This window comes from Mus caroli, unplaced genomic scaffold, assembly GCF_978045245.1.
Source record: "Mus caroli unplaced genomic scaffold, Mus_caroli_1 scaffold_1, whole genome shotgun sequence".
In the NCBI taxonomy this organism is placed as follows: Eukaryota; Metazoa; Chordata; class Mammalia; order Rodentia; family Muridae; genus Mus; species Mus caroli.
This window is the reverse complement of record NW_028227256.1, coordinates 64419204-64437468: the sequence shown is the minus strand read 5'-3', so window position 1 is coordinate 64437468 and position 18265 is coordinate 64419204. Positions and strand designations below refer to the sequence as shown.

General features: G+C 36.8%; 1 pseudogene; it reads right to left on the bottom strand.

The window, feature by feature from the left end:
• Positions 1 to 12656, bottom strand: part of LOC110295383 (kinesin-like protein KIF22 pseudogene) — a 124853-nt pseudogene extending 112197 nt beyond the window's left edge.
• Between the last annotated feature and the right edge of the window lie 5609 nt (positions 12657 to 18265).

Genomic DNA, 18265 nt, shown 5'->3' with positions numbered 1-18265 from the left:
AGCAGAGCCTGAAGGAAAGGTCACCTAGAGACTGGCCCATCTGGAGGTCCTTCCCATATGCAGAAACCAAACCCAGACTTAACTGCTGATGCCAAGAAGTACTTGCTGACATAAGCCTGATATAGTTGTCTCCTGAGAGGTTCTGCTGGAGGCTGACCAGTACAGATGTAGATGCTCGAAGCCAACCACCAGACTAAGCATAGGAACCCCAATGGAGAAGTTAGGGGAAGAACTGAAGGAGCTGAAGGGTTTTGCAACCCCATAGGAAGAACAACAATATCAACTAGCCAGAGCCCCCAGAGCTTCCAGGGACCAAACTATCAACCAAAGAGTATACATGGAGGGACCCATGGCTCCAGCTGCATATGTAGCAGAGGATGGTCGTATCTGGCATCAAAGGGAGGGGGGCCCTTGGTCCTGTGGAGGCTCAATGCCACAGTGTAGAGGAATGCTAGGGCAGTGAGGTGAGAGTGGGTGGGTGGGTAAGGGAACAGCCTCATAGAAGCAGGGGGAGGGAGATGGGATAAGAGAGGAAACTGGGAAAGGGGATAACATTTGAAATATAAATAAATAAAATAATAAAAAATGAGTAATTATCCATTTTTGTACTGTAGTCTTACAATGACATCTTTCATTTGTTCATCTGCTTTATGTCTCAGAAAAATAGGTGAGTTTTCTTTACACATATCCAATCTATACTTTGGACAATTTTCTCCTGAATATATCTGTATAGTAATTGTGGATGGTATATTACAATTATTAGATATTATCTTTGCTAATATTTTATTTATATTTTATCGAATTTACTATTGATAATTTATGATGAGATTCACTCTGTCCTACATACTTCCTAGGGCATAACTTTGTAACAAAAGCAAAGTAGTTGTTATGCTTTGTGACCTCTTTAATAACATGCAAATTATTTATGACTTCAAGGTTTTCAATAAACATATTTACATGATTTAAAGAAATGCACTGTTTCTTGACAATTTTTTGTCTGAAATTTTTACATTATTTTATACAAAGACTCAAACAAATCTCCATGAAATACTCATTATTTAAAAACACTAAGTTTTACTAAGATTAGCAAACATCTTTTACTCTTCTTTATAAGTATACAAGAGATTATACATTCTTCCACTAGCAGTCATCCAACACAGCTGAAGTCCCTTTTCCACACTGACACTCATTTTGGGTCACTATGTGGGTGATAAAAATGTATCTAGATAAGGTCTTCCAGTGCTTACTTTTGTGACATGCCATTGCCCCTAACACAGGCTAGAACCCTATACAATAATGTCCTTTCTGAAATGCAGATTTACTTCATAAATTACAAGTTTGCTTTGAGTAACTTTAAAAAAAAACATATAAATCCTGCTGAAGTCATTTTTAGATATAACTTTAGGACATTAATAGTATCTCTGTTACCTTATGTCTATTAAATACATCAATGTGCTATTTAAAGGGGGGATAACATTTGAAATATAAATAAATAAAATAACCCATAAAAATTAAAATAAATAAATAAATAAAAATGGGCCAATCAACATCAGGTATATCTTCTAACAATAGTTATCGTAGATTCTTCAATTTTACTGGTTACAGGACCTCTCTAATCTTTATTTGTCTCTGCCTCTGTGATTTCTTGAGTAATCTGGAGATTATGCATATTCTCTCTTTTTATTTCAAGAAGCAAAGCTTCTCACATATCACATCTACTGTAATTGGAGTCACGATATTCTATGTAGATACAACTGCTAAAAAGGAATTTACTTGGTGACTATTAGTAACAGTATGTAAGTTCCCTTCAGTTTATTAATGGACAAAGGTTAATGTTTTGAATTGTTAAATGTTATATTGTAGACATAATAATATCTACTGTGGTAATTTTTTGGTGTTCCATTGAAAATATATTCTGTTCCTCCTTAGTGTTTGGTCATATCAACTTGGTCAGGGATGTTATTCAAGCCATCTTATCTTCTTATGGACACCTGATACCCTCTTGACTTACAATTTGCTGACAGAGAGGTACTTACACTCTTAAGTCTGTAGATTTTTATTTCTTGCTTTATTCTCTGAGATACTGCTTTATAAACATAGATGCTCTGTTATTAAGAGCTGATATTAAGGCCTGTTACACATTCTCAAGGGATTGAAGCTGTAATAGCCACTTTAATCCTCATAATTCTTATGTGAAGCCTACCTCAAGCAATATTAATGTGTATTTACTCCAAATTCCTTTTGGTTAATGTTTGCCTAAACATCATTTTATAGACTCTCAGACTTCTATTATCTGTGTCACTACATTCAAAGTAAGGCATGGAGAACTCCCCAGCTTTAGACAGTCAGTGTGCTTTAAAGACAGTCTCTACAAGAGTACTCTTTGAACACCAATTTGAAGTTCAAGGTTTCCCTTAACATCCCCTCAGGTAATTCACTCGAAAGAGTCACAGGACTCACCAGAATCTATTAACCTTATGGTTAAATCTTATTATGGAGCCAGAGTACAGATCGAAATGAACCAGATAAGAAGCCACATAGAGGGAAGCTGTAAGAGAAGCTTTTAGTACCCGCCCTATAAACACTGCTGCTGTCCTTGCAGCAAATGTGCTTAGGAATTAGCACAGAGTACATAACAATCAGGAAAACTCACACAAGACCCAAAGATTTTTATTGATCATAATTACAAATATATGAAAGGATTAGATCATTGACTATGTAGCTGACTTCATAGAAGTGAATTTGTTAAACTGCTTTGACTTCTGGCTAGTAGTGAGCATGCTGTACCCACCCAAGAGCTCTCTAGGTTAGTGGATGAGACATACACACACACATACCAGCTAATTTTGTATGCCTTGACTAGCTCAATGACTGAGCACTTCTCAACCTTCCTGCGACTAGTACACACTTCCTTCCAATATTCCTGGCTTAACACCTTCTAAATCTATATTTTTAACTCTGCTGCCCTGTTACCTTCTGTGCAGCTGCCCCATAGGGCCATATTTCCTTTCCACCTACATTGCTGGATGGTTTCTCTCCTGCAGCTTTTAAATCTGATCCCTCTGTCTCCGAGTCATGGTGATTCATTCTCTTCCCCCCTATCTCTGTCCTTTGCCCACATAGTCTAAAAGTCCTGCCTCCAACTCCTTGCCCAGTCATTGGTTGTACAGCAATTCTTTATTACCAATGGAAGCCAACTGCGGGCAGGGATCCCCAGGTCTGGAAACAACTTTGGGAGCCAAATTAAGACAAAGCACTTGAGCTAATTTCCAACAGACTTCAAGCTCTAAGACAAATGATTCACTACTCCACAAAGTCCACATTTGTTGCTGGCTTGTTCCATATACCAGTATAAAGACATTCATATTGGAGGTGACTAAGGATACTGTCGGGATGGAAAAAAGACATGGAGAAAGGTCAAAGGTCAAATATGTCACTAAAGACCAGAATATGATGAAACATTCCTAGTGGTCTATTATCTGGTTGAAATCTCTGTATTGTAACCTATACGTTAAATTTTGATTACTGACAAGATTCCATCTGATCTTCATTTCAAGACTTCACTTCAACCTGCCTTGTGTAGGGTTAGTTGACCATTTATATATTACCCTTTATCTCCTCCATTGACTCATTATTTATTAAAAACTAAAAGCTAGAAGTAGGACTTTTTAAATGTGCATCTTAACAAATCAAACTCTCCCTGGAAATAACTTTACACTGATTTTTATGCAGTAAAAAGAGTCTTACAATCCTATATTTTCAAATGTTCACTCCCAAGATTGTATTATTGTCATAATACATCTGATTTTACATATGTTAGAATCACATTATATACTTATGTAATATTTTATTTGGCTAGCAAGTTGTTATATTAAGAAAATCAAAAAAGAAAAGTTTGTTTTCTATATTCACTCTGCTTTGCATACATACTCTCAACTTCTTCAATCTCTCTGAACTTCTCTCTGGTAACCTGTTTATAAACAACTTCCTTTAGCCTCTCTAACAGAGTACACTCACTGACACTAAATCAACTCCGTTCATTTTAGGGGGTACAAAATACCAAATTGACACTAGTTTTGTTTCAGTACTTTATTTTTTAAATTATTTTCAAGTATGACTTAAGAATCCATTTCCATATGAGTATAGGTGTCTACAAAGACCAGAGATGTCCATCAGATCCACTAGAAGTGGAGCTACAACAGTTGAGAGCTGACCAACATGAGTGTTCAAAACCACACATAGGAACTTCAGAGAAGCAGATCTCAGGCACTTTAAAGATGTGGTATCATTATTCTGCATAAAGAGCACGTCAATGTGGCACTGCAGCAGCCACATACAGCCATCTAGAGTAGGAAGCTAAGCAATTACATTTCCACACATACATGCAGGAAGCACAAAGCAAACTGGATGTAGGGTTAGGTTGTGAACTCTCAAAGGCCACCACCAGTGATTTTCTTTCTCTAGCACAGCTACATTACCTCATGACCTTCTCAAACAGCATCATAAATTGGAAGCCAAGTTTCAACTTTTTTTTATGTTTTATTTTGTTATAGCAGCAATTCTTTTGGTGTTCTTTTTAAGCAGATTTTTAAAAATATTTTTAAATTATGTTTATACATGCATGTCAATATATGAGTGTGTGTACATGAGTGCAGGTACCTGTGCAGTCCAGAGGTGTTGGATCCTTCTGGAGCTGGACTTACAAGAGAACTCAGGTCCTCTGGAAGAAGAATATGTGCTCATGCCAGATGAGACCTCTCCCTAGCCTCATTTTTTTGCTCTTCATTTTAGCATATGTTTTGCCTTTGGTCCTAAATTGGGAGAAAAGTTTTAACAAAGAGTTTAGTATTGCCTCTAATAGAGTCAGAACAGACTACAGTTGAATTTGTGTGTGGGTATATATATAATATATATATACATATATATATATATTACATATATACAGTTAATTTATATACTGCATATGTAATTTTATATATGTGATTTTATATATTGTAGATTTAATTTATATATTATATATGTAATGAATATAAAATTTATATATCATTAATTTAATTAATATATAATTACATATATACAAATTCATGTATTTGTACTTTCTGTTTCAATATTTGATATATTTATGTCTTGAAGCTGATAGATGTTCTGTTTCTAGATTCCACTCTTAATTTTCTTCATGTGTCAGTTTCATGTCATTTCTATTGATTTATCCTTTTGTCTTAATCTTTCTTTAGCTATTTTAGACATATCGATAAGCTCATTAACGCGGCTCTGTGTTTGCCATTTCTTACTTCTCTCCTGCTCTTCCTCTTACTCCTCCTCCCTTCTCCTTTCCCCCTCCCTCTTTCTATGTTCCTTCCTATTCTTCTCCTCTTTCCATCCCTCCTCTTCCTAGCTGCAGATCTCTTTATCCACTTTCACCACAATGAGCTTTATCATATTAACCACAGGAAATCCATTATTGTACATTCCTTGTCAAAAAATAGTAGTGCTTTGAATACCCAAATCTAATTATAAGGATGAAATTCTCACTTACATTGTGCTGTCTTCTTATTTCCATAGTCTACCACTTGGTAATTTTTATTGATAGACATTTGTTTAGAATAATAGACATAGGCAGGATTTTACTTTTTTATGAAAAGTGGCTCACCTTTATTTTAACTAGGACCGTATATTAGGAGTTGGACTCAATCTAACTAGGTGGTATGCTGTCTTTGAAGACTGCTAGGGTTGAATTTGTTAGCAGTGCATATCACTTTCACACACCTCTTAATTGCCTTGCATTTAGGGTAGTGACCCTTCTAAGTATACTTACCCTACTAAGTATACTTAATGAAAGTGTGTTTCTATGCTTTTAGCTCCCTATTTTTCAGTTCTGTCAGTAATTGTTGCATGTTTAGTTGGAATCTACCCTTGGCACTGTACCTTAGGGAGAGCTTGCTAGATCAAGCTACTTATTGTTTGATATTTGCTAGTCTGGCTGTGGAAAGCAGGGGATGGACATTCTTTTTGGCTGTTAAAACTTCCAGCAGATACTGTGTCCTGTGGCTGTTGAAGCCCTAGTATTCTCTATGTATCTTTCCATTTTAGTCTAGTAGAGGATTTTCACCTTGAAGAGTTTTTCATCTGTGCCCTTTCTATAGCTGCAGAAATTAGTGGTTTAGGGGAGACAAAGATCAAAATATTGCTGGCAGTGGTCTGTGTTCCTCTTAAAATGTGTCTCCTTCTCCAGTTTGCGTGTTGTGTGTGTGTGTGTGTGTGTGTGTGTGTGTGTCTATCTCTGTCTGTCTCTGTCTCTCATTCTCTCTGCCTCTACTTCTGTTTGTTTGTCTGTCTGTCTCTTCCTGTTTGTCTATCTCTGCTCTTTGTTTCTGTCTCTGTCTCTGTCTATCTTGCTCTCTGTCTCTCTGTGTCTGTCTATTTGTCTGTCTGTCTCACACACACACACACACACACACAGAGAGAGAGAGAGAGAGAGAGAGAGAGAGAGAGAGAGAGAGAGAGAGAGAGAGAGAACATGTTTGGATTCAGAAGGGAAATACCTACTAGAGCATGTGGAAAATGCCTGTACTTTCAGCTGCCATGCTACTGCACATCTGTTATTTATCACTGTGAGCATGCAGTAGCCTAGTTTGCAGGTCTGGCTAGTGTCTTGCCCAGATAAGCTGTAACCTCCTCCTCACTGCCCCCCTCCATCATCAGTACTGACCTCCCTTATATTTTGAGCTTGATTTTTTTCTTTATGATGTCAGTGCTTCAGTGGGTTCAGAAAAGTCACAAATCTATGCTTGTCAGACTAGCATTCTGTTCTGTGATCTGAGTCATGTTCTGTAAGTCAGAAGGACATCTTAAATAGATTATTTTTAATTTCTGCTACAAAATCTAAGAAACAAAGTTATAAAACACTCTATACCAGTGGGCTTTATCATAAGGTTAATATTAAATTGCTTAGTCAGTCAGTATATTTGCTTGGTGCCTATGCTGAAATCAGTTTGTTCTCAGTAAGGTGCTTGGGTAGAAATAACTGCATAGACATCTGATATGATGTGCATCACAATATTTAAGAACTCTAACAGAAAATAGAATAGTAAAAGTCTCATCATTGTTTCTATTGCCATAATAAGGATTTATATGTCATATGTGACTCATTTGATTCATGTTCGATAAACAAACATATGGGAGGTGGATGAAAATTAAGATGAGAATTCATTTGTTTAGTCTAAGGCATTGATAAATAATAACTGAGTTGTATGAAGTATAATCCAAATGGTATATCAAGGAAAGCATGAAAAAATACTCCTGGAAAATGTGAGCTTCTGAAAATGATGGCTTATATTTATATTTTTATAAACAGACTTGAAACTATACCCTAACTGCAGCAAAGGAGTTACAGCAAGTTATTTCCTTCCTAGATCTGGTCCCACTCCAGTCATCAAAGTCTTTTGATACACCATTGCCAGTATTACTGCACAAAGATTAAACATCCACTGAGCCAGGATGTAAAATCAGAAGTTAGAGATTACAGAAGGGTTGTTTTTAACATGGAAGAAGCCAGGAAATCACACCATTAGCCCAGGGAAATTTTCTGAATAAGTGTGCACCCAAAAAATAATAATAATTACGAATATGTGTTCCATATGGTGGGAAGCAAAAACCTTCATAAACTTCTAGATCATTTCAAATGAAAGAAAATTTTCACCAAAAACCAACTGTACCCTGAGAAACAACCAATAAGGGTAATTTTATCATACTGCTTTATCCTAAATAAGTGTCTCACCATATCTCTTAAAGGGTGATCAAATATTCTCTACCTTACAAGCAAAATCAGGCCCAGACTCAGCCTATAATCAACTGTTATTTGGTCAAGCCAAGAACAGAGTGTGACTTTATGTCTGAACAGAGCATTTACTTCTGACAGCCTGACTTCTTGGGGCTTCTCTCATCAAAAGCTCAGCACATAAACACACTGCCTGCAGCCTTGCATTGATTGTCAGCCCAATTAATTGCCATGAAAACTGCAGCTTTATTAAGTGTACTGCACTAACAATAAAAACATCACTATTTATAGCACAGAGCATGGCGGGATATCTATACCAATAAAATATAACAATAATAAACAAAGGCCAGCCTGTAGTCCCACAGAAGGACATCAGTGAATTTATTTTAATGCTAGGCCACAACAGGCTACTTAGATTCCCTAAGCATAATATACTGCAACTTGCTAAAAGACAAGAGCCTTCTGTAATCTCTACAATGTCAAAAGGAAAGGAGATACCATCAAGTCTGTCCAAAACTATTTCTTGCAGTTTCAAATCTCTGTTGTTGACTCTGTGCACAACTAGAGCTGCCCTGTGTTGTTAGACTAGATGGGAGAGGAGCAGATCACAGAGTCTAGTCAAGTACAATACTGAAGAATTTCCTAAGATTTAATTGTTGATAATTTTAAAGCACATACATCTTGCTATGTCTCAGGAAATATAAATAGCATACAATATTACTAATAAAAGCTCAGACTAACAGTAGACAGAGAACAATTATCAGCTTACAAGTTTGAAATGCTGGAGGAAAAGATAGCTCAGTGAGCAAACTGCCTCCATGTGGACATCAGGTTAGACCCCAAGCACTCAAGAAAGTCAGCTTGCTGGGTCATACCTGTGACCACAACACCAGAGGAGGAAGATAGGGGGCTCCTTGGCACCTCACTCACTGGACAGTTAAGTGCATCTAAACAGTGAGCTCTCAGTTCGAGGAGAGACACTTTCAAAAAAATTACAGTGAAAATATAGAATGATAAAAGAAGATGCATGGAAGCCAGACTCTGGCATTTTATGTATGTATACAGAAGAGAATACATATATGCAGGCACACACACACACACACACACACACACAGAGAGAGAGAGAGAGAGAGAGAGAGAGAGAGAGAGAGAGAGAGATAGACAGAGACAGAGAGAGACAGAGAGACAGAGACAAAGAGACAGAGAGACAGAGAGAGACAGAGACAGACTAAAATATTTTAAAACAAGAAGAAATTAAAAATATATAGACTTTCACTTACATAACTAATTTATGGCATTTATAGTATAGCAATTAATACATGTTACATACTAACAAGAAAGAAAAGAATATGAGCAAATATGTATAGATTGATGAGTTTCAAATGTTATCAGAAAATTTTGAGAACAAATAGTTACACCTAATGCAACACTGCTATGCACTGATCTCAAAGAAATAGTGTGACTATCGGATCAAATTATCTATGAAGTAAGTATGCCTGCACAGAAGTTTTTAAAATGAAAAGCAGAGCATATAAGCAGAAAAACTTAAATGATTGCATTAAAATTATCATTGCTGTTTATGCAGGTTGCATGGGAAGAGATATGTGAAAAGCCATTGATCTTAGGAGCAATGATAACAGAACTTTACCAGTATATTGTCCAATACACCATGACACACTGATAAATCACAAAAACAAAGATGGCTTCCCGAATTGAAAGGCTGACAGATACCTTCTTTATCACATACACATTAAGGAAATATAAATAGCATACAATATTACTAATAAAAGCTCAGACTAACAGTAGACAGAGAACAATTATCAGCTTTGCTAAGTGCATTGTGTGCATTAAATATATCCCTGCTGACCTTCTGATTCACACAAACCTGTGGCTACAAACATCATTGGGAACAAACTCTATATTAAACAGGAGTGACGCAAACTGAGACTTTAAACTGACAGGCAGACAGATTAAATTGTTGGATTGGTGACAGAAGTATCAGAGCACTGTCCCTCTCCCATGAGCTCTGTGACATTAAGTAAAACATCTGCAAACAAGGAATTATATTTGAGTACACACTGTGACATCCAAAATACTTTAGAAAGGCAGTTTCTTAACAACAGAACAGAATCTCTGTTCGACATGTTAAAAAAATGAGCTTTAGTGTGTCATGTCACAACAGCACAATCTCAAGAAAAGAAAGCTACTTACCAAACCCAGCAAAGGACACTGTTACACATGTGGCATATTTGCAGTTTCTTCAGTAACCTACATCTTCATTCGCTTATTATCACAAGAGTCCAGATTTATGCTTCTCTGCATGGTAAAAGTTTTTTTTTAGAAGAATTAGGAATGTCTTTTGCTTTCCAGTCAGAAGTTTCACTCATCTAAGGGGAAGGGGCAGGAAGAGACAGAAATGACCAGAGTTTCTATGACAGGCTTATAACCTAAGTAAAACTCTTGTTCTCAACATCTCCAAAACTAAAGCAAAACAAGTGACAGGTCTGACAAAAGATTAAACAGAACACATACAGACTCACAGACACTCACAGTCACCCACATATGCGCGCACACACACATGCACACCAAGATTTTGAAAATACAATTCATTTAGCATCTGTACCCTGTATATTCTATCTAGTTTCCTGACTTACATGGGCAGAGTCATACAACATGATAAAGAGAGGTATGGTTCTTATATCTTTCTTGGGAAAAAAAATGCCTAAATTCAGATAGAAGCTACGTGAAACCTATCTTTAACGTTAAATCTCTAGCAAGTTAAACAGGATGACTCCTCGGACTGAACATCATCTGTGCTAATCCGTGGAGATTCTGATATCCACGCACAGTCTGTTCAGTTAGCTGAGCAACATCGTTTCTCAGTTGTGGGTAACATTGAAATCAAGATTTGCCTGTTGCTTTGTCTCCGGTGTACATAGAGAGAATCCTCAAGTCACCATGTCTCAACTCCTGGTTTCTTTTTTACTTTAAGTGTGTGAATCAAACATCAAGTTGTGAATGTATGCATTTTCCTGGTTTAATGATATACAGTGTGGTACTTTTCTGGCAGTGCCGGAAGAGACCCGGGAAGGGTAGCAATTAGCAGGCAGCCATGTGATCACAAAGGAGAACGTTCCACAGAGAACTGTTAAGCTTTCATGCTTAGCAGATATGATCAGATTATTTGTAACTTCAGCATGTTATCTTTGTGGTTAGTTTATGGGCTTAGAAGAACATACCTCTGCTGTAAGTCAAGCACCTTCATGCATGTCTGTATACAAAATTATATATGAATTATGTGTGTTTTAAATATGTTTATTTAATAGCACTAGACTAATTCAAGAAAGAGACCATATCTTTGTACCTGTAAGACACTGAGGAAGTCCTGATCATACTTGGTTTAAGTTTTTCCTTTGAAAATTATAACCAGGACTCCTGTAAAATCTGAAGAAAATTAAGTGAAATGCAAAATCCTAGTCACACAGAGAATACATAAAAACTTCCTCCTTCGGTAGACCTTGGATTCTGCTGATGTTAGAATTTCCAAAAGCAAGGAGATCTTCAGAAAGCCAAGGATTTCACTAGTCCATTAGCAAAATAAAAACTCTTTAAATGCCTACAGTAATAGTAAAAGTGCTTTAATTAGTGCCATTACTTAGATAAAATTTCTCTTGGAGAAAAATAATGTTTCCTTTTGGATCCCACAAAACATGAAAGAAAGACCTATTCTATGGCTAAATGTTCTTAAGACAGAACAAAAAGCCAGGCGTGGTGGTCATGCCTTTAATCCCAGCACTTGGGAGGCAGAGGCAAGTGGATTTTTGAGTTCGAGGCCAGCCTGGTCTACAAAGTGAGTTCCAGGACAGCCAGGGCTATACAGAGAAACCCTGTCTCAAAAAATAAAAAACCAAAAACAAACAAACAAAATAAAACAAAACAACAAAAAAGACAGAACACAAAGTGTATAAGCATATATGGTGGCTAATCTTTCTAACTCATGGTATTGTTGGAAGGTGGTAAAAGAAAAGGTGTAGGATTAAACTGGAAAAGGGCAGTTACTGCTACTGTACAGCTGTGGGCTGTATTGTGCTTTGGTTATTCCATGTATTCCCTTTAATTCTGCTTCCTATCCTGCTATTTAATGATCTGCCCTCCTTCCTCCCAAGTCTCCTGGCTTTACCTCATGCCACTTAATGGCTACACAAGAACAAACAATCGTGTGCTGAAACCTCTTAAACTGGGAACTAATGTAAATTATGAGTTGTGTCTTAATTCAGGTTTCATTGCTGTGAAGAGACACCATGACCAAGGCAACTCTTATAAAGGAAAACATTTAATTGGGGCTGGCTTACAGTTTCAGAGGTTTAGTCCTTTATCTTCATGGTAGGAAGGATGGCAGACTGTAGACAGACATGATGCTGGAGAAGGAGCTGAGAGTTCTAAATCTTGATCCCCCAGGAAGCAGAAGGGGACTGTGCTCCACACTGGTCAGTGCTAAAGCATAGGAGACCTCAAAGCTCACCCCTCCCAGTGACATACTTCCTCCAGTAAGGCCACACCTATTACAAGCCACACACCACTAGAAGTTACCATCACATACTTCATTGTGGTCATGAATAAAGTAACTAAAACAGTGCAATGGATACTCAGCACCACTTTAACAATAAATCCTTCAAATTTTGTGCATAAGCCTATATCCAAAACAGAAAACATTTCTCCTCTGATTATTGTGTCAGCCTTCCCCACAATAGTATTGTGATTGCTGAAGGGAACATTGTGTTGAGAAACAAGAAGCAAGCACTCAACTTACCTTCCATAAGATGGGCTTTATTGCTTTCAAATCACATTCAATGAACCCTTCTTCTTTCTTAGAACACATTGGGCAGTGATGAGGCCAACACAGAATAAAAGGCTGATGTTGTGAAGAGATTTTGAGTAAAGTGTCATAACTTATTTAAACTATAGTATATGAGTATTTGGGTCATATGTGCTGTTTCTTGTTCAGAAATAGAAAAAAAAACATTTAATTAGAATACTGTTATCTGTAATTCTACCACTTTTGGGGGGTCTTTTTTTAATTTCTTTTTATTGGATATTTTCTTTATCTGCATTCCAAATGTTATCCCCTTTCCAGGTTCCTGCCCACCAAACCCCCTATTCCATCCCCCTCCCCCTGCTTCTATGAGGGTGTTCCCCCACCTACCCACTCTCACCTCCCTGCCCTCAAATTCCCCTACAGCGGGGCATCAAGCCTTCACAGGACCAAGGGCCTCTCCTCCCATTGATGCCTGATAAGACTATTCTGTGCTACATATGCGGCTAGACCCATGGGTCCCTCTATGTGTACTCCTTGGTTGGTGGCTTAGTCCCTGGGAGCTCTGAGGGATCTGGTTGGCTTGATGTGCTAATTTGTAAGACTGGTGAAGTTTGAAATATATGTAACAGACAGACAACTCATTCTCCACCTCAGAACAGGCAAGATTCTGCGACTGCACTAGCCTCCAGAAGATGCACTGTTCTATGACAGCACTAGTCTCCAGACAACAGTGGACTGTTCTTTCCCTTGGTGTGACCATCACACTGTTCCTTATTTGTATATACTGCCCCCCTCTCATGTGCTCTGAAATATCACTTAATTTTTGGACAGTCCCTGGGGTTGCTTTGGCAGACTGGGGGGAACTATCTTTTGGAAACCTGTGTTAGAAACCAGGTGTTCTGAATGCTGGAAGCTCTCCTGGCCCACATCTGTTACTCATTGCTGCTGCTGAAGCAGAAACTGGATCAGAAGAGAGGCATTATGAAAACTGGGGCTGGTGAGATGGCTCAGTGGGTAAGAGCACCGGTCTGCTCTTCCGAAGGTCCAGAGTTCAAATCCCAGCAACCACATAGTGGCTCACAACCATCCGTAACGAGATCTGGCGCCCTCTTCTGGAGTGTCTGAAGACAGCTACAGTGTACTTACATATAATAAATAAATAAATCTTAAAAAAAAAGAAAAAAAAAGAAAACTAACTAATAAATGTTTTCACCCTTCTCTCTTTTCAACGACCAAACTTTAGGAAATATGTTATCTGTGAGCACCACTGATGTTATGTCTGTCTCAATCATTAAACAATGTTGCACTTCTACTTTTAAAAACCTCTTTCTTTGATAAAGTTTTATTTCGTAACAATTTTGTATTTATAAAAAAATTTTAAAGTCAGTACAGATGATCCCATTTACCTCACTCCTAGTTCCCATGGGCATAGACATCTTAGAAGAGTCGATATCTTTCTTATAATTAATAAACCAATATGGATAAAGTATTTTGACTAAGGACCATGTTTCATTTAAACTTTATTAGCTTTTAGTTAAAGGTGTCTACTGTCTGAGAATTCCAACCAGAATATGACACTGCGTTGAGTAGCAAGTGATTAAGTCCTTCTGCCAAATGTCCCTTGTTTTAGATAATCTGGACAGATTTCAGGATTTCTGATCAAGTAACAGAGACTGTCCCTCAGTACTGTGATTTGCATACTGCCTATTTAGTGATTCAACTGAGATAATTCATTTTTGTAAAAATGTGCCGTTTTTAAAAATAGGCTCACATTATCTCAAGAGCAGTACTTCAGTATGACATAGGACTCTTGGCATGAATCTTGGTCTCTACTCAACTAGGGTAATATTTTATTTTATTTATAAAGCTAATTTACTCTTTATCCCCTTTTTACAGAAACTTTGAAATTAGTCACTATATACAGACTGCACTTGAAAGATGGAGGGGAACCTCCTGCATATAACTGCATAACCAATATTCCTACTGGAATTATTGTTCGTGTAATTATTTTACTTGGATGTGAAATCCAATACAATATCAAATTCATCGCTCAAACTGATAAAGCTGAATTTGACTGTTGGGAGTTTCCCCCATTGTTGTCCTTTCTTCCTTCCTTCCCTCCCTCCTTCCTTCCTTCCTTCCTTCCTTCCTTCCTTCCTTCCTTCCTTCCTTCTTTTATTATTTTCTTTTTCTTGTTTTCTTTCATAGCACACTTTTATTGGCTATTAGTACTACATGTTTTGGGCTATTGTGTGTTTCTTGCCTATGTCTTAAAATTGAGCAGTATTCCAAGGCTTTCTGGTCTCTGTTATTGGAGAATTTTGTGAGAAAAACAAGATCAAAATGCTACTAGGAAGTGGTTGTCTCTAGGCCCTGTCAGTTGGCAGAGTAAGGAAGTAACTGTTACATGTATCTATTTATGTATCTAATACTATTTATAAATGCTAACTGAACTCTACATGTCTGTCTGCAACTCAGTCTGTGACTATATATGTCTCTGTAGCCTCTTCTCATAGTTAACCAGTAATACACTGTGACAAAATTACCTACAATAATGAAAATATACAAACCATTTACTTAGTTGCACGGTCTCAACTTAAAAACAAAACAAACAAAAAACCAACAGCATCCTAATTGTTTACTGATGCTCCTACTGGCCTCAACTTTATTTAGAGTTCTTACACAAAATTTTCTTTGTGTCTGTCTTCTTTAAGATAATCTTAAACTGAGATAGGAAGTTTTTGCCTACATCATCTCCATGGGCCTATTTCCTACATTTGAAATGTGGCTAGATTTTGTTGTTCAGACTGCATTCCATCCTGAATCTCTAAACATTCTACATATTTTTATTAAATGTTTAGTACATCTATGTATATTAAGGTTAAACTTATTTTTAATAAATACATAATGTCATATGTCCAGTATCGAATAGAGTAGATTCATTACCTCCCCCAAGCCCATTTTTGCCTTACCTACTCAAACGTTTTGGTCATGCTCCTCATTATTGTTAACCACTGATGTCTTTTCAGCTCATATTTATACCCTCACAAATATTTTATATACCTGGGAGCACAGAGTATATAGAAATTGTATATAAATTCCTTGCATTTGGAAACACAGTTTTGTGTGGCTTGATATTTATTTTTAAAGCTGTTTTAAATTTATTTTTATAGTTCTACAATGAAAGAACACAAAATCAAGACATAGGCAGTTTCCATGTCATGTCAATACTGATTCTTGGTCATAGATAGCCATGGCAGAAGGGACAAAGTTGCTCTCTCATGCCATTTCTTTTCATAAAGACCCTTCCCGTATGACTCAGTCATTTTCCAGAGACCTCCATCTTCTGATACCCTCATCTTTGAGGTGAAGATTGCAGCATATGTATCCGGAGAGGGGTGCATATATTCAGGTCATAGCTTTTGCTCCTATCAGTTTATTTGATAATGGCATCACACTTTGCCAACTTGGCACTCTGAGCTAATTACAGTTTTTGGTGATAACAAAAATTTCACAAATGTTTGTATGCAGGTTCTTAGACAAATATATCTAAAGTAATTATGTATACAGACATTGTCAACCTGTATGACAAAATACCCTACAGCTCAGATATTGGGGCATGCAATAAATCACTCCTGCTTCTGTAAGAAAGAAATAGCCAAACCATCTGTACTTTTTACACTCCTCTCCCCCAACACTTGGGGAGGGAGTCAGTGTTGCTGTTACTGTAGTGCTTCCAACACTAGGTACTGTCAGTGTTCTGAAATCAGATCATTGTAAGAGGTAAAAAAAATGCTATCTCATTTTTGTTTTAATTTCCTACTCCTTAATAACATTTGATATCAGGCATCTTTTCATACGTCTGCTTTTCATTTGCATGCTTTTGGTGTATTATCAAGTATTTTGGAATTTTTAATTAGGTTGTACATTTTCTTATGATTAGTTTCACAATGATAAATTCTTCAATGCTTAGCCAGTAGATCTGGAATTAGCCTCTTATATTTGTAGCATTGTATCTTTTGTATATATCATGGAAATCAGTTACTATTTTTATGAAAGTTTTTGTATTAGATGTTCATGAATGGTATTGATCTAGAGTTTTCTTATTTTCTAGTCGGTCTACTTGTTTGACTTGATTTTAGGATATTACTAACTCCCCAGCATGTATCTAGAAGTGACCCATCTGCTCCTTCCAGTTTTCTGTAAGACATTGTAGAGAGTTAATATCATAAATTCTTGGTTCCCTTTCCCAGTGACTTCACTCAATCCTTGTTATCTAACCTTTGAGGCCAGTGATTTGCTGATTGTTGAGTGAGCATCTTTGCTGGATGTGCTTTTACTCAGATTATTTTATGCCTTCCTGTGGAAGTTTGTCCTTTTTTGTACCCAAGTCATCAAATAGTGGGCACAGGTTGTTTGAAATATTCCTTCATTATCATTCTGATGCCCAGGGTTCCTTTTTAATGATGCCCTTCATTTCTTATGTTAATATCACTCTCCTTCCATTAACCCTGCTAGAGGTATAGTTCAGACCATGTTAGGTTTTGATTTGTCTGGATCAAAGAGCCCTGATATTGAGTAAGGCATTCCTGTATTCCTCTGTGTGGTTGTTTATGGTTGAGATTGACTTTTAAATGGATAAATTTGGAGTAAAGTGATTTGTTCCCCATAATATGGAGTCACCTCATCTGATCTAATGAAGGTCTGACTAGAATAAATGCTTGCGCCTCAAAACATGAAACTTAGCAGTGAGTTATCTCTGGCCTTCATCTGTAGACTAGGATCTTCCTGCTTTCACCTGTTAAGACAGCAGCTTATTAATTGTATTAACATCTTCTAATACCTAGATTTGTCTCACTGATTCTCTTTTATTTCAGCTTTAAATTATACAGATTTCTGCCTTTGTAATTTTTATTATTTCTCTCCTTGTTTCAAAATTAAATTAACTTTTTTGTCTATTTTGCTAAGAAGGAACAGTGCCTTAGCTGATTGGTTGGAAATGCTTCTTCCTATTCATATACACCAAACAAACTTTCCCCATGTATAGTTTCCACTTCATTTGTAAGTTTTGATAAGTTGTATTTTCATTTTCTTTAAAGGATTTTAAAATTATCTTGAGACTTCTCCAGCTCTTAAATTGTTTACAAGTACATTGTTTCATTTTCAAATACTTGGAACTTTTCCAGTTACATTTTTATTATTGATATCCAGTTTATTTCTTTTGAGGTTTGAGCATATACTTTTGTAAAGAGGGATATTAAAGTCCCCAACAACAATAATGAATTTCATATTTCTTCTGCATGTTTCATCTTTTTTTCTCTTACTTATTTTTGTGCTTCATTACTAGTTGAATACATGTTTAGGCCATTGCATCTTCTTGGGAAAATAAGCTTTTCATCATGATATACTGTCTGTTTTTTTTTTTTTTGATAATCTCTTACTTTGATGGATAATCTAGCTACTTCAGTTTTCATATGATGGATGTTGGCATAGCATATCTTTCTCTTCTCTCTTCTCTTCTCTTCTCCTCTCTTCTCTTCTCTCTTCTCTTCTCTCTTCTCTCTCTTTCTCCCTCTCTGTGTTTCTGTCTCTCTGTCTCTCTGTCTCTCTGTCTCTCTGTCTCTCTCTCTCTCTCTCTGTCTCTCTCTCTCTCTCTCTCTCTCTCTCTCTCT